Here is a 24,514-nt window from a genome sequence, read left to right as displayed (position 1 = left end):
GAATGTCAATCTTTGCTCCCCCCTTCAGCCCCAGTTTATCTTTTTGGTGCTCTGTGCTTGTGAGCAAGGCAGAAGACACATGGTGAGGACCGCTGGTGCTGAGGCTCCTGCACTCTGCTGTGAAGGATAATTCCCTGCTCCTGGGCACTTTGCCCCCTTCAATCACTGCTGACATGGAGGAGGGGGTTGGCTATGCTTCAGCTCACCTAAGAATGAAACTTTGGAGGATGAGGCAGGTGATTCAGATGGTGTGGGATGGATGTCAGGGAGCTGGGCCCTCAGTAACTGATGGCTCATAAAGATTCCTGGTATCTGAAATGAGCCTGGTTATGTGACTGCATCAATCTGTTCCAGGGGCTGATCAGAGGCATGTGGGAGTAGTTCTGTGCAATCACTCTTAGGGCTGTGCCTGGGGAAGGGTGGTGGCCGGGCTTCTTCCAGGTCTTGTTATTAACCATAACCTCCCCTTTGTGCTCTAACAAAGAATGTAAATAGCCCCAAAAATCAAAGACCAGCTGAAGTCAGATGTCTTAGAGCCATGCTTAGGTTTGTGCCAGCTATTCCTCTCCCATGCTGAAGCAGGAATGCCAGACTAAAATAATGAAAATGGGGCAGAGTTTCATTGAATTAAGGCAATTTTCCTGGTGGCATTTGCCTGAAGTAGGAATTACTTAGTAAATAAAAAACCCCAAATTTTGCTGAGTGTTTTCTAAGTGCATTTTGCCAGCTTAACCAAGGAGTGAGATGTACACAGGCATTCAAACCAATTTGTGTGGAAACCAAACAGAACACTGCCATTTTTTCAACCACTAAATAACATTCAGTGGCTGCAGCAAGAGATTGGTATAGAGGAAATATTCCCTTTGCTCAAGATGCACTGGACTTTGTGGAAGAAACTTCATTCAGAATTCCACCCCTCTCTTCCTTTTCCAAGTCATATTTTAATTTACTCTTTAAGAAAAAAAGAAATCAAAATGTCTCTTGACCCTTGGAAGATACTTTATTTCTAATAATGATCCTTTTCAAAATGCTTTGATTAAATGAGGAAAAAGGAAAGATGAATAGACAACTAAATATCATCTAATAAGAACAGTTAATGAAGAAAATGGTTCTAATATTTCTTTCTCTGATAAAGGTCCCATTGTTTTGAGTTTAGAGGCATAAATGAAACAGACATTCAGTGATGCATTCCCATGATTAAATCACCTGTAAGATTGCATTTTGCATTTGAAAGCTCTTTTACAAGGCCTTTCCCAGAGTAGATGCCGCCTCTTCTTTGATGCGGTTAAGCAATTTTGCGCAATCATGTAATAAAATTAGACTTGGTCTTCCTTGGATGTTTTTATACTAGTTCTTGCTTATAGATGGAGCAAAACAGTATCAATTCTCATTGAAGAACCATACTTGAAGGCTCTCAGCACTTTGCAGGAAGGGCTTAACTTGAAGAATCAAAATGATAACACAAAACTCTACTTGTACAGAACAAATATGCTCCACTTGTCAGTGACCTTACTCTTTGTTTCCCTGCCACCTAGGAGCTGGAATATCAAGTTGTATCATTTTCTACTATTCCATAAACACCTTCTGAAGGTGGGAAAACAAAACAGATCAACACCACTACGCTCGATACACTCAAAGTAGTACCCCATGAGGAGGATAGAGACTCTAAGGAAAAATGAAAAGTTGCAAGTTGTTTTGTGCAGCCAACAACAAACTACCCATTCACATTACTCACAAAGCACGGAGCCAGCAGCAGAAAAAATGAACACTAAATAGTTGCTTTCATCTTTAAAATTTAAATAGTATTTAATGAAGGCATTAATCAGCAAAAGTAAAATTTTGTGGATATGTGCCACGACACACAATAGACTCAGGGAGTCCATTTGAGGGGAACCCCCCCCGATCAGACAGTCTGCATTTAATAACATTGCAGAAGACATAAGCAATTTATAAGAAATAAATGTAATAATCAAGCCTGATTTTTTTACTACCTGGCTTGTATTTAAAGGCCTGGTTCAAGGTGCAAATGGAAAGTTTCCCTTTGATATTTGGGGGCTTTGGTTGTGTGCTGCTTAATAACAGCTTTGCTAACCGCATGTCCATTGGTTACTGGGTGCGACACTTTTCCTGGCATTTTAAAACTTTTCTAAATATATGGAAAATATCTAAACTTGGATTTTCTTAAGGATGAGGGGGAAAAACCAGCAGCTGACACTGTCTCAGCCAACTGAATTGTAAATGCTTTTTTTCACCAAGATACGCAAGTCTTTAACATCGAAAATGGGTATTTTGGCACCTACCCTGATAATGACTACGGGAAGGGCTTCCCTTTAGTCTTACACTACCAACCCACTTGGGCTGCATCACCGCTCACATCCCCTTTCCTTCAAAGTACTGTTTGCTTTGTTGTGCTGTGAAGGAAACCAAAAGATCTTAAAGTTATCCGAGTTAAAACTATAAATCACATGAAATCCCTGATATAACTTAGGTTTGTTGTTTCTCTAAGCTTAGTTGGAATTCTAGCCTAATTGGCTAACACCATCCAAGCTCCAAGTTCGAGTGCGAGAAAAAGAAATCGCCCCAAAATCTGAAAGCCAAGTCACTTGACTTATTTTAGGGATTTCTGCGGAGAACATAAACAGCCCCATGTAACAGGATTAAAATAAATTTACCTTCCAGGGTCTGAAATTTCTTCCCCCAGGTTTAATGACAGTTTTTATTAACATAAACTGATGCAGGATTAGACCGTTAAATATTTAAATCCCAACACTTCCTGGAATTCATCTAGAGAGGGGAAAATTTCAGACTGTTCCTTACCAAAATTAATCTATTCCACTGCTGCTCTTATATGGTCCACTCTTCTAATAGGTGATTTAAGCTACAGGATACCGAGTCACTAGCAAATTCATTTCTGGTGTAACTTGCCCAGAATACTTCTGAACAATCGGCACTTTGGTCTTGAAGGAAAAAATTACTTTGACAAAGTTGTGCCTAGGGGCCACTCCATGACGTGTTCAGAGTCTGAGATTTTTGGTACATGTCTGGAATTGACAGTGACTCAATACATCAGGACATCCTTTCATATTCGTTTGTGTGGTAATCTCACTTTTGTTGGCACAGGAATATGTTGTCTTTTAACCTGACTTAAGGAGCTGGCCCTAGAATTACTCTTCATCATTTTGGATAGCAAGTTGGAATCAAGATTATTTTGACAGATGGCATCTAGCCTGTCTAATATGCGTTTACCTGCTCCATAAATATTGATGACTTCAATGCATTTGTGTTCTGCCATATGCTTCTTAAAGGTACACTTCCAAAACTTCACTTGGCTGTGTGATCAAGATGGAATTAATCTCCATTTTGTAGTACTATAAATGAGATCAGAATCAGATGCATTGTGTCTGATGTGGGAAGATTAAAAATGCTGTGTGTGTATAAGGACACAGGGATAACTCCAGCAGATTTATATCCCACTTCTCCTCTCATAGTCCCAAGGTCATGGATATCAGAGGGTCATTATGTAGGTGTAAGGTGCCTTTGTAATACAAACCCTATTACACAGAAAGGAATTCAGGGCAAAGGGGAGGTCCTGCCACTTGGACAATATTTGAAGCTATTTCTCCCTCACCATTCTGAAACTCTTTAGCTCTGTCAGCTCCTATAACTGCCATAGCAAATGTCTTCAAGAAGATAAATGGAAAGGCGATGTTTGTGTTAGATACCTACCAAGTCAGTCTTTTTTAGACCTACAACAGTATGAGCATCTCTTAACACAAAAGCTGATATACTATACAGATACATAACCACCCTTTCCTGCACCCTGCCATTTAAAGGACAGGGCTGCATGCTTTCTGAAGAACTGTTTCATGTAAGAAAAGTTTCTTTGAACTCTGTCATGATGGGGTGCAGAGTGACAATTGACCCCCTTATTATTAACGCTGCTTTCCTGCATCTTGACCAAGGTTCTAGTCCTATTCACAGTGCTAAAACTGAAATGGGAATGGGGCCAGGGCTGCTGGCAGGAAAAAAGGGAGATGTGGCTAGCAAAAGCCCAAGAACCATCCCCCCAGGCTGTGGTAGCCTTGAAAAAAGCAGCACAGCTTCCAACAGAAGCAGCCTCGTGCCCCATGGCTGGGAGGAGTTGGCTTTGACTCCCAGCAGTTTTCCCTCTGTTGAATTTGCCACCTTGTCTCATCAAGCAAAAAAAGACAGATTTAGCACTACCCCTCTTCACATAATGCTGCTTCTGCTTTTTTTCCCCACTCTCATTAGAAGTTCTTCAAATAATGGCTGGGACATCCTCCGTGTGTAGATTTTTTTCAGCTATTCTATGTTATGGTTGAATACAGTGACAAAACATACAGCATGACCTTCATAGTAAACTGTTGGAAATCAGAACAATACTGAACATTTTCATAACATACTAAATAATATACTTAGTTTTTTGAAAGTCAAATGCTTATTAAAATAGTTTTTGTATCATGTCTATGGGTCTTTTTTCCTCAAAAGAAAAATGATGAAAAGCCTATAGAAAAATGACAACTTAATATAACTGCATGTTCTCAGCAAGTAGTGAAAGGTTTCTACTGTAAGGTGCAATTTTTTTTCTAGCTACTTTCAGAAAAACGAGAGATTACAACTTAAAACCATCTGTTAGGATTGTAATACCTCATATACTAATATTTTTACATCTTCAAATAGTTATTTTGCCTTTTTTCCTTTTTTTTTGTGAAATATCTGGTATAATTCACTCCTCTTTACAAGGGGAAGATAGTACACCATAGCTTGTCAGCAAAAGGAAAACAGAACTGAAAAACCTGCCGAGAATATTTGCAACATGCTTTGCTTGATGAATAACCACCACTCCAGGGCTGAGCATGTAAAAGGAGAGGTTAATGGTCTTCCTGATGCATTGGTACATTAGTAATAGCAGGGGCTCAGTTTTTTGGCACTGAAACCAGACAAGAGCCCACATGCAGGATAGAACAGAAATACAGGCAGCTAAGTGCTACCCCAAGTATATTACAAAATAAATGACTCCAAGCACCATACTAAGCTGTCAGGAAGGTTTCTTCAAAAAGGGTATTTATGTAAACTCAATTCAAATTAAACAAATCATTTCCTAGTCTTGCCTTTTTTTTTTTTTTTTTTTTTTTACAGCCAAATTGTAAGAGTCTTGGTCTATGTCTGCTCTCTCTGGTTTAACTGGGCTTTCTGCTACATCTGTGTGTAGAGCTATGAATAGAAGCGAGAGGCTTGCTAGAAGAATTCACAGAGTCAGGGCTCATCCCAGTGCACCAGCTTACTAACAGCAGACACACAGGTTGGTATTTATCAAAGCTTGACAGCACAGTCCAGAAATTTTGCGTACTCTAGAGGGGCTGGGCCATGAAGGATGTTTTGTATAAGATTTGGGTTGCCTGAAGAAGAGACTTAAACTGACTATGCAAAGGTAAACTTGATATAAGCCATATCCACTCAGAGAAGCAAATGATACTCTCTTGATGGAAATACAGCACTTTCTATACACTCAAAACACATTTGTTACAGAAGTTAAAGCTTGGAAAAGGCTCACCTGACCATGTTATAAAAAAAATACATTTTGGAAGAAAGCCAACACCACAGTTGAGGGGTTCAGAGATAGGTCAGATCTTTATTAGATGTAAATCAGCAAAGCATCACTGGCTCTTGTGTATTCAGATTAATTTTCACCAGCTAAGAATACATCCTTGCTCTGCTTGGATGAGACACAAAGGAAATCCAGACCACAAGAAGAGCTAGCATTTCTGAAGCCAATAGTAATTTCTGGTTTAGCCCATAATAAGAGCTTTAGAGATGTCTGGAAGTCAGTACTCGACTGGAGAAGAGTACACTAATTCATGCAGGTGCTAAAACACAGTAGCTTGGCAGCTGTGAATGGGAAAAATTAAAACTGAGTGCTTCTCCATCCTTCAGTTGTGATTTGACATCTCTAAATGCGGGCAAAGGCTGAATTGGTTCAGAAGGTTGATTTGACCAAACACTCAAGAAAAAAAAAAAAAATATAAAACAGGGCAGAAACACCGTGAGAAATGGCTTTCCTCGAGTGGCTTCTAGGTAGGCCAAAGCTGCAATGGGAAAACACTCTATCGGAGCCATTTTATTTACTTATTTTTGCCACAGCCATTTTAGCACTAGTTCTGGAACTGTCACAGCAAATTAGAACTCCTGCAGCAGCAGAGGTTAACTAAGCACCTGTAACGCTCAGAGGAGGTGAAACCTATTTCTTTTCACTCATGTAAACCTGTTTTTGTTCTTGTTTGATTAAACCAGTTTTACAGGTAGTTATTTGTGGTTTTGCAAGGATTTGGCTGTGGCTGGGATAGCAGTGGGACTGCTGCAGGTCAACAGCTCTGCTTGATCTATGCTGGCACCATGTTAAACAATCACTTATGAATTACATCAAGGCTTACAGCAGCCCTGTCCTCAAAAACACTCAAGCATTTGGATCAAAGAACAGTTCATTGCATTCAGATTAGGGTCTGCACTGGGCCCAACAACATAAACCTGTTCCTTGCTGTGCCCCCAGTTCCTAGCAATGTTTTCTTTTTGTCAGTCTGCAATGCAAGGTGGACAGTTACACAGAATTGTCTGCAACAGCTCAAAAATAATATCCCATTTCAAAGGGACAACAGGGAAATTAGATGCAATCATTCTGTGCAGCAGCTCCATTTCCCTGCATTACTCCACACTTACTAACCTGAATTTCCGGGTGTCATTTTGGCACCTGTTCACTCAGTTGTGATGTCTCTTTTCCTGTTATTTGTCCTTTCTTTGCTAGTTATCAACCCTAGTCAAGACCTTGCGTTTACCTTTTGGAAAATGAAGTTTCTTTACCAGTCACACTGTATTCACTGAGTAACTGTACTGAAGTTCTGAGAAGCATATTCTTGAAGGACACTGTGGCCCACAAAGTAGGGGGCTATTTAATTTTTCCAATTCTTCATCTACTAAACTTGAAGTAATTGCATTGCATGTTCATTTTATCCTGTGGTTCTTTGCCTGATGTCCCAGCAGTCCCCGAGTACACGTTCTCCTTGAAAAGTCCTTTTCTAATTTGTTTTACTAGAATACTGGCAAATGCAACTTGTAGTCCCTCAAACATAATTTATCAGAAAGACTTCTTAACAGGAAAAAGTATTTATAACAAGAGAAACTATTCATTTGTGAGGAATAAAGCTTCTCTGAGGCCTTGCAGGACAGCAAGGATCACAGTTCTATCTTTAAGGCTTATGCTAACAGTCTTAAAGATGACTAACATGGCTGGTTTTTGTCTTCACAGAATCACAGAATACAAAAGATGATAAAATTTAAGTTGTTGGGGGAAAGAGTTTGCTGGAGGGAAAAGAAAGGGTTACACAGATGTGAAGAGGACATAAGGCAAGCTCTGAGCAACATTAGGTTTATTATGACACTCAAAGATACTGACCTAAAATGGAACGTAATATAAGTCAGGTCTTCATGGTTACATATTATCAAAACAAACATGTTTGTTGCTTCCAGTATCAAAGTGCTTTGACTTAACACGTTTATAGAGTCCCTCCTGTTCAGTGAGGCAGTAATATAGATAAACTAGGGACATATCCCTCAAGAGCTCTCAACATCTTAAGAGAAAGAGGACTCTGCAGATAACTGAAGAATCCAAGAGTTGTTTGATCATTTTCCTTCAATCTGACCGTAATTAACTACTGTAGCTGGGCAATCAGCTATACAAACTAGAGACCAGTTCAGTTTTGGGCTCAAGTTCAGGAAATTCTTACCTTGGTAAACAAGAAGCCCCACTGACATTACTCTGCATTTCCTATCAGATCACCTCTCTAGGGAAAAGGGGGTTCTGCAGGTCTGATTCAGGAAATACATAAGCACAACTCTAGACACCTGTGTTACCTCATGGTATTGGTGACTACAACAGAGAAGACAAAGCCACAACTCTTTCTGATAAATCTAAATCACTTGGAAACTGGGATAGTGAAAACACAAACCCAGTGTGTTTGTAACTGCTGAAGTCTGATAACAAGCTTTATTTCCACGTTTTCTTTTTCCCCCCCAAGATGTACTGAACTTGCTTATGAAATCATGCGTACTGTGTACTCTGGAACAGAGTTCAGGAGCTTATTCTGTTGTCTAAGGCTTGCATTTGTACTGTTAACATAGCACAGAACACCGCCAGAAGAATAACCTTTTGCCCCATGGGTTTGATTGCCATAGAAATACTTGGTTTAATAAATGAAGTAGTTAACCTGGAAACTTTCACTTTTTCCCAAAGTTTTGTTATTGCTATTTAAAATTATTATTATTCAGATGGCTTATTTCAAATCACTACAATATCTTTCTTTTGTTCATGTCCCCATAACATATAGGAAATGACAATAAACCTGGTTTTAAATAATAAACCTGTTTTTTTCAATTACCTTCCCCTCAATCTCATTACTTCAGGTTTCTTTATGTTGAATTCAAGAAGTCATTCATGTTTCTAGACTATTCCAAACCTTTCAAGTTTAAAATCGTACATTTCAGGCAATCAGCAAGTAAATTTTCCTCAAAGGTTTTCTTGGTGGGAATAAGCATAACTTAAATCCCATCAATATTAACAGTCATCCTCAATTTCAGTCCTTTCCTGCAGTTCTCTGCAGCATGCAGAATACTCTATTAGTAATAGATAACTCTTGAGATTTACATACACATTATTCAGAGGAACTCCTATCATAATAATCCTCACAACCATGTTAGCTAAGTAGGTTCACCCAAGGAACATTTCATCTTGTCTCAAGAACACCTCCTAATACTGATACTACAGTGGCTTTCTTGCCATCTCCTTCAAGAAGTAACAGCTCCATTTTTCAGCATCCCTTCAAGAGTTGTTTTATACTCTTCTTTATGCAAGGGTTGATTTCCCACTCTTGAAAGGGCTTTTAAGGCCTTTACAAGCTCTTTCATCAGCCTTTTATTTACCCAGTCTTGGGTAGCGGTTAATGTACAGTCAGGCTCAGGAAGCAGAACAGTTTTGTATTCTTTATTCTTCTGTGGATACACTACATGACCTAGCCAAATGAAATAGTATTTCTAAGCCTAAGGCTCTCTATTTAGAAAGTGGAAATAACCATCCATATGTAAATGTAAAGAAATATACGGGACTTTAGATCAAGAAACACATTGTATTTTAGATTAAAAGGGTCTTACAAACCTTATATACATTTATTATTGCATATACTCTGGAATAATTCCTTGTACAGAAGAGTTTTAACCTTCAACACAGTCATTGTTTAATTTCTCATGTTAAGTCTCTTCTGGTCGAGTACAAAACCAGTGACCTTTACTGAATTATGAGAGCTATTGGGAACACTTTATGCTTCAGTCTCTACTTCCTATTAATGCATTTACTGACTGATAAAGACAGGAGGGGAAAAATTTAGTCCACTGCTGATGTTGGGAGTATAGGTTATTGACTTCCGCAAAGAAAGTTGGGCCTTGTATTAACCAAAACCAAAGCAAAACATAACCCCAAACCCAAAGCAAATGCTCTTGATCTGTTCCTTGGTTATGCATTAACTTGCCTTCTATTTTCCTTGAGATTATGTCAAAAGTTGTGCACTAAGAAAATACCTTCTACAAAACATGAGTCCATCTGGTTTATTGATTATGTTGTTAACTCTGGTAAGGATGGAGATGAATACTGATGTCTGTATGACAAGCATTTTAAGCAATATATATATATGACTAAATTGATAGTATTATCAGATATCTTATGTTGGGAATGGAACACTGTCATTCATTTTCAGAGCACTGCAGCTGGAGGAAGACAACTCATTAAATCAAAATCACCTTGTGAATGGATTCAGTGTTGGAGATAAACAGTTATAATTTATTCTGATATAAATAAAGGCTCACAGCAGTTTCCACCCCACACACTCCCTTTACATGTGTTCCTCCATTACATGAGTTGGATTCAGTTGCTCCTCTGGGCTGCACAGGTATACAAGCTACAGAAATCTGGCTTGACACACTTTCAGCTATTCTATCCAAACACAAGACTTCTTGAGAAGCTCTTAGTTTCCACTTACAGAAAAATCACATTATGTAAATGGAAAGATCAAAATTCAGCATTAGTAACTGCTGAAAAATCCCTAGAACCCTGCATGCTTAGTGGTAGCAGCATCCCAGAACTTCACAGCTCTCACCCTCAGCTCCTGTATGGTTCAGTTCCACAACTGACACCTGTATCAACAACCAAAACTGACGTCAGCCAGAGCCAGAGGGAACAGCAGAAGATACCAATTTGTAAATATCACTGGACCACTCTGCAGTAGGCTCATTTCTGGCTTTGCCTTGAGCATCATTTGAAGGGCTAATTCTGTTTCATTTCCCTCTATTTTCAGCTACTTACCATAATTAATTTGATCAGCCCAGCAAAAAGAGGGCTTCTTTCTTTCATGCTGCAACAATGCAATTTCTTTGACCCTATTTCTACCTTTTAGGTATAAGAGGCTCACTTAGAAATGGTGACTGTTGCATTGTTAGCAGGAAAAGTGCCAGAATAATTACTTTAATAGGTGAAAAACACATGTTTCTAAAAGGGCAAAATTTCAGGTTGCCTCAATGTCGTGTGTATTGTGTACCTCCTGTCATGCTGCTCCAGTTCAGTATGTTTTCAGGAAACCAAATTTTATACAACTTTGGGAAGACATGGGAACTATGACAAACTGTAGTGTTTCATAATAATGAAATATCACCTTCTAGGAAAGGTGATCCACACAGAATGTGTTAGCAGGTCAGCAGTTAACTATTAAGGAGAAACCCAGCTCTGACTAAATCCAAGCTTTTGATCAAACTTGAAGTTAGCTTCAACTTAAAAGTTTTAAGGTCCAATAGACCTGACATTTGCCCAAAGAAGTGCTAAATGCCCCGTCCCTGGCAGTATTCAAGGCCAGGTTTGATGGGGCTTGGAACAACCTGCTCTAGTGGCAGGCATCCCTGCCCATGGCAGGGGTTTGGAACTGGATGAGCTTACAGCCCTTTCCAACTCAAACCATTCCAATTCTGTGACCTGCAAGAGGAATACTACTGTACCCTGAGATTCAATTACACTTGAAAAGAATAATGGCAATAGCCATTTCTGTTACTAGGACTCTGATCCAGAGCTCTTAAACATATGCTTACCTTGAAGAAAACAAGATGACAATTGAATCAACATATGCTCCGAATCTGTTCCCCCTGAAAAGAGCATTGCTCATTTCTGGCATGCGCCCTCTGTGTTCTAGGATAGCTGTATTCCCAACACACAGCATGAGATGTTCTTCAGATGGCAAGCAGTATCTTGGCTCATTTTCCTTTATTAGTTTGCCATCCTTACTCTTAAGATGCATATTGATTCTCCAGGGTCTCTGGGAACAAAGACTAGAGCAGGTATGGGATATAGTGAGGTTGATTCCACTGCTGACCTGCATTATTATTTCTTCATACAGAGCACTCAAAACAATTTTGGGGTCTATAAATTCATAAGTGACAAGGCAGACAATGGTTTGACAGATCACAATGTAATATATTAATAGCACAATGGCATGCATTCATTGATATACATCCAATATCCCAGATGCAGGCATTGTAGCTTGGACACGTGAGCATTCACCTCAGTTTCACAATAAATCATTCATCCTCTTATGTTTTAATAGACATGCTATGATGTAGTTGAGGTTTTGTTCAAAGCAGTTCTATAAGACACGAGACTCAAGGTAATACCTTTATATTTATTTTATGGGCTCTTGTTTTGGTTTGTTTACAATTATCAGTGCTGCTCTGGCTTCTCTAGAGAGCTTTTTTTCTGAAGCAGGTGCATTTTCAGCCCATGTAATGGATTTACAGATATTTGGTCATAAATAGGTAGTGTTAAACACTGTTGTAAAAATGAGATAAATGTTTATTACCCAAAAGGTTAATAAAAAAATCCACCTGGGACAGTGTAGAGAAGAATTAATCCCTCTAAGCCTGTACTGAACCAGTGACAGTTGTGCAAGATTCACAAGCAAATTGCATCCCTAAAACATCCTAAAAGCAGGAAAAAAAGAATCCCAGACTGCACACCACACTAAATGGAATTACATTCATGAGATAGGTACCATTTATTATCCAATTTAAGCACTTAGTAGTGGCATCTGCTTACAAATAACCACTTCCAGCATTAGGTAAGTCCCATGTTAGGTCAGTGCTCCCTCTCAACTTTACTATCAAACAGTATGATTTTATCAGAGTAACAGAAAAATCTCAGCTGAAAAAGACTGAGATCTAAAATAGTCAACAAATAGTGCAAAATGTCAGTAGGAAGAGGTAAAGGCATTTACCAGGCACAAGACACAATGTATATGCAATATTTTCACACCTAACTTTAATAAATTGCATGCACTTGACATTCTTTCTCTCTTTACACCTTGCTGCTGAATACAGAAGTGACATGTAGTAGCCTAGATGGAAAGAAGAATATTTCCAGAGATGATGATATAACTATGAGCCCTGACAGTTACCCATAACAAAGTGAACCTAGTATGATCTTTATACAGATCACACAGTCCTTTAACATGAACCTTTATCCAGCCACCTTTTCCTTAGGGGCAGGCAGAATTTAGGTTTTCCCAAAATGAATTTCCTAGTGGTTTCCCAATGTTTTCAAGCCTCCTCTTTCCCCATTTCCACTCATACTTCACTTCTGCTAGCTACAAGTCTACTTTTTGCCAAGCAATAGAATGGGTAGCAAAAGCTCTATTCCTGCTAGATGTGATTAGTGGAATTAAGAGGCTTTTGGCCCTCTACATTTTAAACAACCTGGCTGTCATCTCCCCCTTCTGGCTGGCTGCTGGAATGATACAATAAGTGCTTCCTCAAAGGAATACAGCCACTACCAGGGCTGATGGACTTGGTATAACTAAGACAGGTAGATGATTTCTGCACCATTTGGCAGCTGAAGCCCCATACACTCTACTCTGGTGGACTTAGGATAACTAAGATAGATAGACAATTTCTGCACCATTTGGCAGCTGAAGCCCTCTCTACTCTCACTCTCCCTATTTTTCCAAATGGCCGATGGATTCCGTCTGGATGAGAACTGTCTTCTTCAAGAAAGGATGAAGAGTGTGTAATAATCATAATTTATCCAAATGACTACTTGAAGCATACACTAGAGATGAACCCAAGTTAAAAGATGAAGATGCTGAGATCTGAACTTTTTAGGGCTGCAAGTGTGCTGTTGGAAGCGGGTAGTTACTTATCTCGACAACCGAAGAAATCTGAACTATATCTCAACAACAGGCATTTAAGCTGCATATTTTAGCTCCTGAAGTTTTCAGACAAGGCTCGTTTGCATCTTCAATGTATTTTGGTGAGAAAAATAATTGCATATTATCAAAAGATAAGTTTCTGCACTCTGAAACTACGCATGGGGCATAGATCATACAACTCACTAGTTGTGAGTTGTAAGAGACCTTTTGCCAGTTAAACACAGATCTACTTTCCAACTCGTAGATAGGCAGTTACAGGAGCATTTACACAGTTGTATTTACTTTTTAAAAAGTTGGTTATAGGATATAGGGATTGCAGGCTCTAAATCCATAGTAGGTGCTACAGTCTTTGGTATATCATTTTGCTTCCATTCCCCATTGTATATAAATCATGCGGATGGCAATGTCTCTTTGTAAAGATGTGACAAAAATGACTCCCTGTGAAGCAGGATTTCACAATTAAAATGTTTGAGCAAAGCTTTGAAACAAGTTTTGGCCAGTTGCTATTGTATCTTTTTTCAGATCACTGTTTTCAAACTCTGGGTTTATACCTAATTTCCCCAGAAGTCATATACTTACTTTATGCTGTCTTTCTTCTTCCATTTATTGTCAGTGATACCTTTCCCAGCACTACAACGGTTTTGTGAAATGTGCCCCCTATCTTCTAAATACTACTAAAACCCTACAACAGGTTTTTCTTTTGCTAGATAAAAAATATTTTCAGATATAACTGTTCCTTTAGGCATACCTTTATCAGCATAAGGGAATTTTGAACTTCCAGTTTCTTTTATACTACAAGAATGTTTGCTACAAATATATCCTGACATTAAAGTATCACAGCATTTATGCCAAATGCTTCAATCCCCCCCAACTTTATGATATTTTAAGCTAGTGCATAGCTTCAATTCACCCCTCCTTTGTGTATCCCCACGTTTGGAGTCCCAGGCTGAGGAATAGCCTAACTCCATCCCAAGATTGACAAGTTATTAATTAGGACAGCAGGCCTGTCACAACCTCTAAGCCTCACCAGCAGTTCATCTAGTTCCTTGGAGAAATGCATTGTCACCTACTATCGGGATTAAGCTTCTTGCTTCCAGAATACAAGCCTCAGTCATGGCAGTAGATTGAAAGTGACTATTAGTGTTTTTGCAGCCCCTTGGCCTGCATCTGTTCCTTTTAGATTTTACTTTTTGATGATGTCTCAACCCACTGAAAACAATGGGAGTTTTGCCACTGATTTCACTGGGGCCAGAATTTCACCCTACATATTCTATGAAGAGAAAGAATTTAATTAACAAAGTAGATTATAAAGTACAGTGGAAAAAAAAAAACAACAAACACCAGCCCTAAAATATCCTCAGTTGTCTCCATAATGGAGATAGTCACTTAGATAATTTAGGGCAGGACGTAATCTACATAATCTTGCCATATTGGCTGAGAAAGTAGCATCCAATGCTGCAAACTCTGATAAACTAGTAGTGAATCCTGGGTGGAGGAGAATGCTCAAAGCACTTGGAAATAACCCACCAGTTAATAATGCTGTTGGACTCCAACAGAGCAAAGGAAAGCTTTTACAAAGGGTGACATTCTTGGGTCTCCTGGTAAATTGAACTCTTGCCTTGACACAAGTACATTTGGAGAGCACACAGGATTTGGACTCAGCACAACTGCATGTTTTCATATTACTACTTGCATTTCATTACCCAGTAGTTTCTAATGAGGCCATTAGCATACAATGATGGCTATTGCACAGAGCAAAACCTGAACTCTGTGAGGAGAAGCTCCGGGTTCTATTTAAGAGTTTTCAGTTGCACTACTTTTACCTTCCACCACTCCACTAAGGCATTAGAATATATATATATGCACATAAAAATGTCAGAACAAAAAGAAAAGACAGTTTTCAGAAAAATACACATGCTAGAGCCTCAATGACAGAATTATTGCCCATTTGAAACATTCATATTTACTATCACGTACGCTGAAGAATAACCACAGTGCTAAGATATTAGTGGTTTTGCAGCTCTACTAATTCAGAGACAGCTGCTATTGTTGGATTAGACTCACAAGAAAAGCTCCAGCCAATACCATGTAGGTCACCATGTGGGGTTCTAGGACATACCATACTGCAAAAGTATTATTTAAGACCAACTTTTGTGGAGGAGCCAAGGGTTCACTGTAGCATCTGGGTGTGCTGGTTTCTAGCTCATTGCTCAGAGGAAAATACATGGTTTCAAGACAGAAAATACAAAGGAATTTGTAGACTGATTCTTGTACAATGCAGAGCAATGCCCAGTCTCAGATTTTTGTCTCCTGTGTGTATATAAAAGCCATCAATGTATAGCTTTACAGCCACCACTTTCAAAACACTCATAGGCCTGTAGACAGAATGTAGAATTAACACAAATACAGTACACAGAAAAGCAGCACCACTGAGAATGCATATCCAATTGTACCCCAGCCTGTATAATACCAATTTTCACAGTAAAATTACAGTCAGTCATAATAATTAAAAGAAATCCCACCTTTTCCTTCCTACCATTTTCTAGTCAGCCTTTTTCAAAGCACCTCTAAATTAATACAGTTTATCTGCTGGTTTTGAGTATGAAATGACTTAAAGTAAGTTTCCAGTGAGAAAGAGTGAACATTGCAGATTCACGCATGACCAACATAACATACACTGGCCATCACACCTATTAACTATGATCTCTTGGGCTGCTCATGTATGGAGACTATACGAAAGCAGTTTTCCATTCTCAGAAGAGTTCAAGCCTAGGTCATTTTGATAACAGACATGAAGGAAAAGTAGTTGTGTTCATGGCTGTGCTGGAAAAACAGAACTCCAGCTTCAGCCAGTCTGGACCCATGAGAACGGCAAGACTCCAGCCCAAGCTTTAATTAACACTTTGCTATTCTTTATACACTGCAAGGCATGCAGAGATGTTAACCCACACTAATGCAATCCAACAAAACAAGCAATCATATCACAACTGAGGATACATATGACTCAAACGTAAAAAAATCACAGAGCAACTAAACCGCAATTAACAACCAACAGCATTACTAAAAGCTACAGAAACACTCAGAGAAGAACCTTTCCTGAGAAGCACACAAAAAACAACCATCACCATTTTCTTTCAATTTCCCATCAAACTTTACATTAAGTGCATAGGCAAGAATAACTTTTTCCTACCTATCCCATCCACCGTCCAGCCTCTGCTGAGAAGGTGACACAAAACTCTCCTTCGGTCTACACCATCAGAACAAAAGCTGTTCTGCTACTGAGATGAGGCCCTCAGAAAAACATGGCCTCATCCACGGGCCTTAAAAAGGCACACCTGGGTAACATTGGGCTCATCAGGCCTTCACCTGCAGGAGCTGTATTCCTAATTATGCTGTGTACAAAAGAGTGAGCTCAAAACAGCTCTCAGGTTAGCAAACTCATCAGATGCAGAGACTCAGGTTGTCCTCATAAGCATGAAATGGCAAAATGCCCTTTTCTTTTAACAGAGTCATTTTCCAGGATGGATTTATATTCTGCAGTGTTCACAAGGCCTGTGTTTTCACAGCATTTGAGGCAAACAAAATGCTCTTGATGAGATACCAGCTCTTTCTGTGCGCAGAATATGGCATTAAATTTATAGAGTGAAGGAAGAAATGGTTTACTTGCCTTGAGGGGAATTGAAAAGTGACAGTAGGCACTTAACAGCAAGTTCCAATTACAGCATTTAAATATAATTGCATACTATGTTAATCTATGTCAGGGTGGCATCATTTTAATATGATTGTCACAGATTCTTTCTAATATTATGAGTGATGTGGGTGAAGCTGAGCCTACTGAAAAAGTTCAGTTCCAGGTTTTAATATACACTTTAATTCTGTCTGTCAATTATGCTACAGCAGAGTTCAAATAAAGGTCTGGGGATATAGAGGATGTAGCTACCTTTATTAAAGTACTTCTACTGTAAATAGATGTATGGGTCAGGAGACAGTTATCATTTGGTCTTGTTATTTTTTATGAGCCTACTACTATTAGAATAGACTCTAGTGTATAATGATTTAGATGTGTCATGGAATGTTACTTCAAATGGAAACTGTAAAGTGAAATAACAAAATTGAAGCTTGACCTCTGCAAAAATGTTCATTTATGAACTCCCATTTGTACATTACATAGAGTATTACAGGGGAAAAGTATAATCCAAGGATCCAAAAGCATTTTGTATATCCTTTATGAACTCCAGAGTCCTAATTAGATAATGGAAACTTAAGCACACAAAGAATGGAGGTTCATGTGTAGAACTTCAAACTTAACATAGGCATTACTCTTATGGTAATGGTAAAATGTGTGTCAGACTGTTTCTTTGGTGTAAAGATCAACTGAAGGTTTTCCTGCCTCCCTACTCCACTATGTCTAGGCTCTCACACTGGGATTTATTACCTTCAAAGATGTGCTAGTGAAACTGATTGTATGGCTGCATTTTGAACTTAACTAGAACTTATCTGAGTTAAAAAAAACACAACCACTTTTGAAGGATTCTTTAGTACAAGTCAGCTCATCGATCTGGTTTAGAAAGCAGCCCACACAGTTGCATCAACTCGAATGTTACATTGCAACTCAGAGGCTGGAATGAATGATTATGGTAGAGAAGGAAGAGAAATTCTACCACAGAAAGGTATAAAGAACATTCCAAATTACTGTCTTTTGTTAGAGTGCTTGACATTTCTTTATACAGGCATAAACTTCTGATTATACACTTCGTCAAATGCTGTAGATGTTTTGTGGGCAGTGTATAGAAACAGAATTTACTACAGCAGTGCAGCCACCTCCTTGGAGGAATCCATTAGGCTTATTGTAGCAACGACCATGGTCAGCCAACAAGATGTATCAGGAAGAAAGCCCCATACACTGGAAAGCAGAAGGTGAAATTACAAGACAGAAATTATCAAACCTTTCTTATTTTTGTGCAAATTGTCACTAGATTTTTAAACAAGTTTATATCTCATGTTAAAACATCACTGCCACCAACAAAGCTATCCCCTAGCACCATGCTGGCACTTGGGTTGCTGTAGTCGTGCAGGAAGAGTGCCACTTAGTGAATCACTGGATTTTCCTTGGCTGTTTCCCATCCAACACTACAGGGCTTGGCTGTGTTTAACTCTCAGGATCAGGCAGGATCTCAGCCAAAGTTGCATGGCCACATATTTTCTTCACCCTCCGACCAGCTGCCATGTTAAAAACACAAGTTGCAAATGGCAAGACACATAATTCCTTAAATTTAAGATGCTATTTTCTACCATTTTATTGTCCTATTTAGTGTGTGAAAAATCGTTTCTGGCCAGTTACCTCTATTTATCAGCCACCCTATTTGCTCTCTAGTCATTTATGGGAATGGAATAATACTAAAGTAGATTTTCCTTCATGGAAAGAACCAAAAAATTTCAAAATATGAAGTTTCTTCTACAATAGCCCTTGCTGAAGTGATGGGTATCCTGGGGGCTATGGGAAAAGACAAAAAAAGGAGATGTACATTTTAGAAAGCAGTGAAGCAAACAAATGATTGTCCTACGAGCTCTTCAACAACACTGCACAGAGCTACCATATGCTTCCTAGTGCTCCCCTAACTGCCAGCTGTCTCCACCTTGCTCCTTCCAAATGGCAGTGAGGGCAGCTGAATTGACAAAATAGATGTTTTGACCTGCAGTTATAGACAGAGAAGAGGCTTGGAGTCAGTTGGATGAGTACATCAGCCATATGTAAGTAGAGCAAGGACAAAAGAGGGTCATATTGTTCCACTGCTGTCACACAAGGATAACTCGGGAAAAAGTACAGAGGCTTTTCTGTTAAACTAGCAGAAATCAAAACCAAGCCCAGATTCTGAGCAGTATTATACATTCATTTTACCTTTCCTTTGTAAAAGAGGCAAATGTTAACCAAAGTGCCAGCCAACAGAAAAGCAGATCTGCCCTTTGAATTCATGTCAAAATCTGAATACATATGAGCCAAAACCAAATGAGTTGTCAACAAATATTCAGGCTGGGGAATCATAGAATCCTAAAATGGTTTAAGTTATAAGGGGCATTAAAGCTCATCTAGTTCCAGCCTTGGGCAGGGACACCCTCCACTAGATCAAGTTGCTCAAAGCTCCATCCAACCTGGCCTATATATTACTGGAATCTATATTACAATCACCATATCATAATCTCTCAGAATGACCCAGTTAGCTTTCCTCTATCTCCTCTTGTCCTCCTTTCACCACTTCTGGTCATGTCAATAAAGAACCATTATGATAATAAGTCTTGATAGTCTGAGCTCCATGCCCCACTGGGCCTCCTTTATAAATGCTGGTACTTCTCAGTAGTGAGATGCACCCCAGTGAGTGGCACCCATTATACAAAAATGGCAAGTCCTCACTACCTTGGACTCAGAACTTGTACTGACACAGACCTCCTGACACAGGAGGAATGAGTGTGCTTGTGTGTGTGCTTCTAAACTTGAGGAGAATGTTGGATGAAAACCCTTAGAGGGCTTTCTCTCCTTAGAGGAGAAACTCCACCATTCTGCTAAATTACACTGATTGATTGCTCCCTGCTCCTGTCACATGGCTAAGGACAGTATAGAAACCCCTGAGAAACCTAATGTAAGATACCAGCATCATTAACATAGTTTTAATGGTTATTTTTTTCAGTGCGTTGTTATGGTGGTGTATCTGGTGATTTTTTACTATACCAGTTGGTATCCTAAAGCTTCCTTCTTATGAAACATTAAATTGGATAGGTTATGACTGCCTGATTTCAGTTATTCTCTAAGGCATGCATCTCCTGGGACATTTTACAAATGAAAGCTTTTAATAATGGAACACATAATGGGCAGGTGTGAGGCAGCATATCAGAATACATCCTTATCTCAGTTATAAACAGAAAGCTTGGGAGAAATGCTAATAAACTGTTAAAAACCTTTAACTTAGTGTGGCTCTAATAAATTTTGTGTTGTTTGGATGTGAACTTAAAGATCATAAAACCTCAAAAACTGATGAATTTGGGTCCATGACAGCCCTAAGACGCTGAACACACCATAGGCCCTTGGAAAGGCAAAAGACAGTGAACTTACCCCAGTATCTTCCTGAGGATTTCAGGAGCAGCAGATCAAAGAGCACCAAGATTCACACGCTACAGCCAGGCCACCCACCAACTGGGCAAAACCAGACAGCAAAGTGTAGAAAAACTGCTTACTTTGCTTATAACTTAAACTGCCCTTCATACAGAAGCAACACTTGCTGAACCTGCCTCCTGAGGGCACAGGGTTTAGGGTATCTGTCTGCATCGTGTTTTCTAATACTTCTCAAATTTTAAACATACCTTAAACATAGCTAAGTTGTGCTTAAGGTAAAAATCAGTATTTGTTTAGAAGAGAAAGATCCACTGAGTGAACCTATACGTACTCAAGGGAAACATTCATCACACAAGCTGTCAGTATTAGACCTCAGAGAATCTTGAAGATTGTTCCTTCCCAGCACCCAAAAATATTCAGTTTGAGCCAAAGACAGTTACCCTAACACATAAATTCAGAGAGATGTCCATCCTTCCTTAGGTCTAATTCCTACAGACTAGGTTGTTTCAACTCTCTGGTTTAGAGGCTACCCAAAGGCAGTTCTAGCAGCATGCCATAAACTTCAAGGAACAGTTCAGTAGTCATAGATCATGATGGCATTGACGGCTTGGCTTCGCGAGCGAAGATTTGGGAAGGGCTTTAACCACGCTTACTGCAAGCACGATGACCAAGGGCATGTGGGATATGGCATCAGTGAATGTCTTCAGCCCTGAAATACAACCAGGAGCGAAGTGTAAGGCTGGATTGCTGACCTGACTCTTCACCAAATAGGGATTCTCTCTACCTAGAGTTTCTTTGCATTGCCAAATGGAACTGACTTTGTGCTTGATATATTTGCTCTTTTATCTTTCAGAGCACTCCACACGTCCAGAAGCTCCTTGTTACAGAATGGTACAAACAGTGAATCAAGCTCAAGTAACTAAATAAGGTGGTACTTCCTGTGTAGGTACTGAACACAGACGCACACACACTCATTATTTAAAACACCCCCTTTCTCATACCCATATGCTGTTGCTTTTTCCTAATGAGGCTTCTGCTTTGCAAGTGTCTCCGTCAGAACAGGAGATGCACAACAGCTGGTGAAACAGTACAAAGTCAGGGGAGAGCAGCTATTAGAGGAGTTAACTGGTGAAGCCTGGACACCACTAGGAGACATTTTCCATGTCACTGTGCATTCAGCATGGAATCTGTGTCATCACATGGGGCGGCAGTCTTGGCAAATCTGTTCCAAAGCTGAGTCTGCTGGCACTTTGCAACTACCATCATGCCTGCTGTCATTGCTCTTTGGCTGCCTTAGTGCACATGGTATTCTCTTGTCACCTCTGCTGCCACACAGACACACTGAGCTAAGCTCAGTTCTAGCCTACCTACGTAGTCTATCACCAGACTGAATGGTATTATTCTGGTCTTCTTTTTAAATGGTATCTGTCCATAACAGGCATCCTGTAAAAACAGAGATATAACTATTTTTTTTGCTTTTATCCAAGAATAGAGGGAATAGGGGAGGAATTCCTGGTTCTCCTCGGACATAAATATGTTCAAATCAGCTTGGTTCAGATACTATTTTTCCAGGGAAGGTCATTCATCAGGTAGATAAAGATTCCCTGAACTTCAGGCATTAAACTTGAATTCCTTAAAGGGATACAGACCTTACTGGGAGCTGTAGTTTCTCTTGTGTGTAAATCAGCATACGAGCTGGTGTAAAGCTAATTTTGTATCTGTCAGAGACAGTTCCTTCTACATCAGACTGTATTCAGTGTGGGTATGCAGTTATAAAAATGGAAAGGCATGAGGACACAGCAGCCCCTGGCTCATCTGTCAAATGCTGGGAGCGTATCATGCTCCCTGCTGTACTAGATAAACTTGGTTTTCCTACTGTGCTAGTCCTTTTCTGCATTCCACCCCTTTCATGCATCCACTTAAACTGTTCATTACTTTATGATTTTGAAGATTCCTTCAAGGCAGTGAGTCTGCTCTGATGCAAACTCCATGCACAAAGTAGGATATTACTTGCCATTCCATTCTGCTGATCTCACTTAGCATGGAGAGGACACAGTTCTTGTTTGCTGACCCCTCTGGATTGTACACAGCAAATGTTAAAGGGACTTACTCTATATCCACCTGATGGGAGTCCTTCTCAGTGTGATTAATTCCCTGTGCTATCACATACTTAAATACATCTTGAGGACTTTTGCTTGGGTTTTTTTTTACCCTAAATCTTCATGCAGCCAAACCCATTTTAGAAAGAAACTGGATTGACTGTTCAGGGGCTCACAATAATGGGCCACTTCATACAGCCAGCATATTGACACAGGTCTACAGGCTTCATGAAAGACAGGATTTAAGAGTTGGGTTCCTTATCCATATGCCATGTAACTGTGCTAGGACATAAAAAACAGAACAGTAACAACTGCACACTGTGGCATTGTCAGACAAGTAGAACTGCTGGGCTGCTGTATTTGTTCTTCCTTCTGCTAACTCCTAAATAACGGGAAACAACATCTGTAAAACCTCCACTTCCTTCCGGAAATTCCCTGTCTCTGAAAGGTTTCATAAGTTCTTTCATTAACCTGCTATTGTGTATTGGATGCATGCCTTTATAAAACAAAACAAAACCGATTTCAATCTTTTGCTGTAGATAATGTAAGATTATTCTTTAAATGTTCTTATTCTTCATGCAATTGTTTTCAGGGTCCAGCTTTTCTTTTCTCTCTCTTCTCCTCTTCTCTTCTCTTCTCTTCTCTTCTCTTCTCTTCTCTTCTCTTCTCTTCTCTTCTCTTCTCTTCTCTTCTCTTCTCTTCTCTTCTCTTCTCTTCTCTTCTCTTCTCCCCTCCCCTCCTCTCCCCTCCCCTCCCCTCCCCTCCCCTCCCCTCCCCTCCCCTCCCCTCCCCTCCCCTCCCCTCCCCTCCCCTCCCCTCCCCTCCCCTCCCCTCCCCTCCCCTCCCCTCCTCTCCTCTCCTCTCCTCTCCGTCTTGTACAACTGGAAAAACTTTCAGGTTCATTTCTGCTGGTGTTGATGTATTTTTACACCCCTTGTCTACATATTTTACTCCCTTTCTGCTCCTAGCTATGCGATTGCAAAAGAGAACCTCTAGCATTTAGGCGTAATGCAATGTTGCTGAAACCTTGCCCACAGCAGAGGCACCAAAAAGGGAAAGTCCATTTGTTCTCCTTGTCCCAGATATACCAGATGATAATGCATCAGATACACAAGATATGAAGACATGCACAAGCCTCACTGGACATTCATGTAGACGCAAACTGTGCTGGTGCTGGCTAACAAGCTCCCCTCAAGCATTTTCTTCTCAAGCAATCAGAAGACTTCCCTGATACCAATATCAAGTACTTTTCATCATTTGGGCTAACTTAATCAACTTGATATGACTATAGGTTTTAGATGGTACAGGAGGAGAGCTAGAACAGTGCGGTACGACTTGGAGCAATTTTTACTCTAAACTTTACCAGACATTGTCTGGTTTAGTTTATCTTTATGGCTGGTTCCTTAGCTTCTGGCAAGGCAAGTATTTAAAAAATGAACATATGTTGCATAAAATGACAATGCATGTAAATTAATTATTTTACTCTGACATACATTTCTAGCACAGCGCTCTTCCTGCAAAGCAATCTCTATCGCTAGCGGTTCTGATCATGTGCTGTGAAGTCTGTGTGGCCGCGTCTGTTAAAATGCAGCTGCATTTCACAGGTCATTCGTTGCCTGTAAATGCAGAAAGCAACCTATATGAAGTAAAGATGAACTTTCAAATAATTGATCTAATAAGGATGGGGAATATTATGGTAGTGCTTTGGGAGTAGCTGTTAGGGTTCGTAAGGTCTTTCTGTGGATGATTTCTGGATTCAAATTGCATAAAGTGCAGGTCCTATTTACTCATCTGCCTTGTAGGTGTGTTGTAGATAATTTCTTTGTACATAATGTCAAGAATATATAAAGCACTGTGGTTAGTAGCTTGAAAGAGTGCTAACAATAGTCCTACTTTTTGCTTACTGCTCCCCAAATAACCTTCCTGACTGGATTTTTGTTCTGAAAAACTGAAACTGAATGAGAGAAAATGGAATCAGAACTGCCTGAAATGTCAAATCTTAGGAG

General features: G+C 39.7%; 1 long non-coding RNA gene across 2 annotated transcripts in view; it reads right to left on the bottom strand.

The window, feature by feature from the left end:
• LOC134165940 (uncharacterized) overlaps positions 1 to 24,514 on the bottom strand; it is a 68,637-nt gene that overhangs the window by 22,358 nt on the left and 21,765 nt on the right. Inside the window, exon 1 of one of the 2 annotated variants that reach the window (XR_009965706.1) lies at positions 16,495 to 16,606. The exons of the other annotated variant lie outside the window; for it this stretch is intronic. This is a non-coding gene — a long non-coding RNA (uncharacterized LOC134165940). Of the gene's footprint in view, positions 1 to 16,494; positions 16,607 to 24,514 lie in introns of those variants that run through there. 2 annotated transcript variants of the gene reach the window in all.

Source organism: Pezoporus occidentalis, unplaced genomic scaffold (assembly GCF_034315485.1).
Source record: "Pezoporus occidentalis ecotype Australia unplaced genomic scaffold, CSIRO_AGI_Poc_V1 ctg25, whole genome shotgun sequence".
Taxonomy (NCBI): domain Eukaryota; kingdom Metazoa; phylum Chordata; class Aves; order Psittaciformes; family Psittacidae; genus Pezoporus; species Pezoporus occidentalis.
The sequence above is the reverse complement of the archived record's forward strand: the minus strand, read 5'-3'. Positions and strand labels throughout refer to the sequence as shown.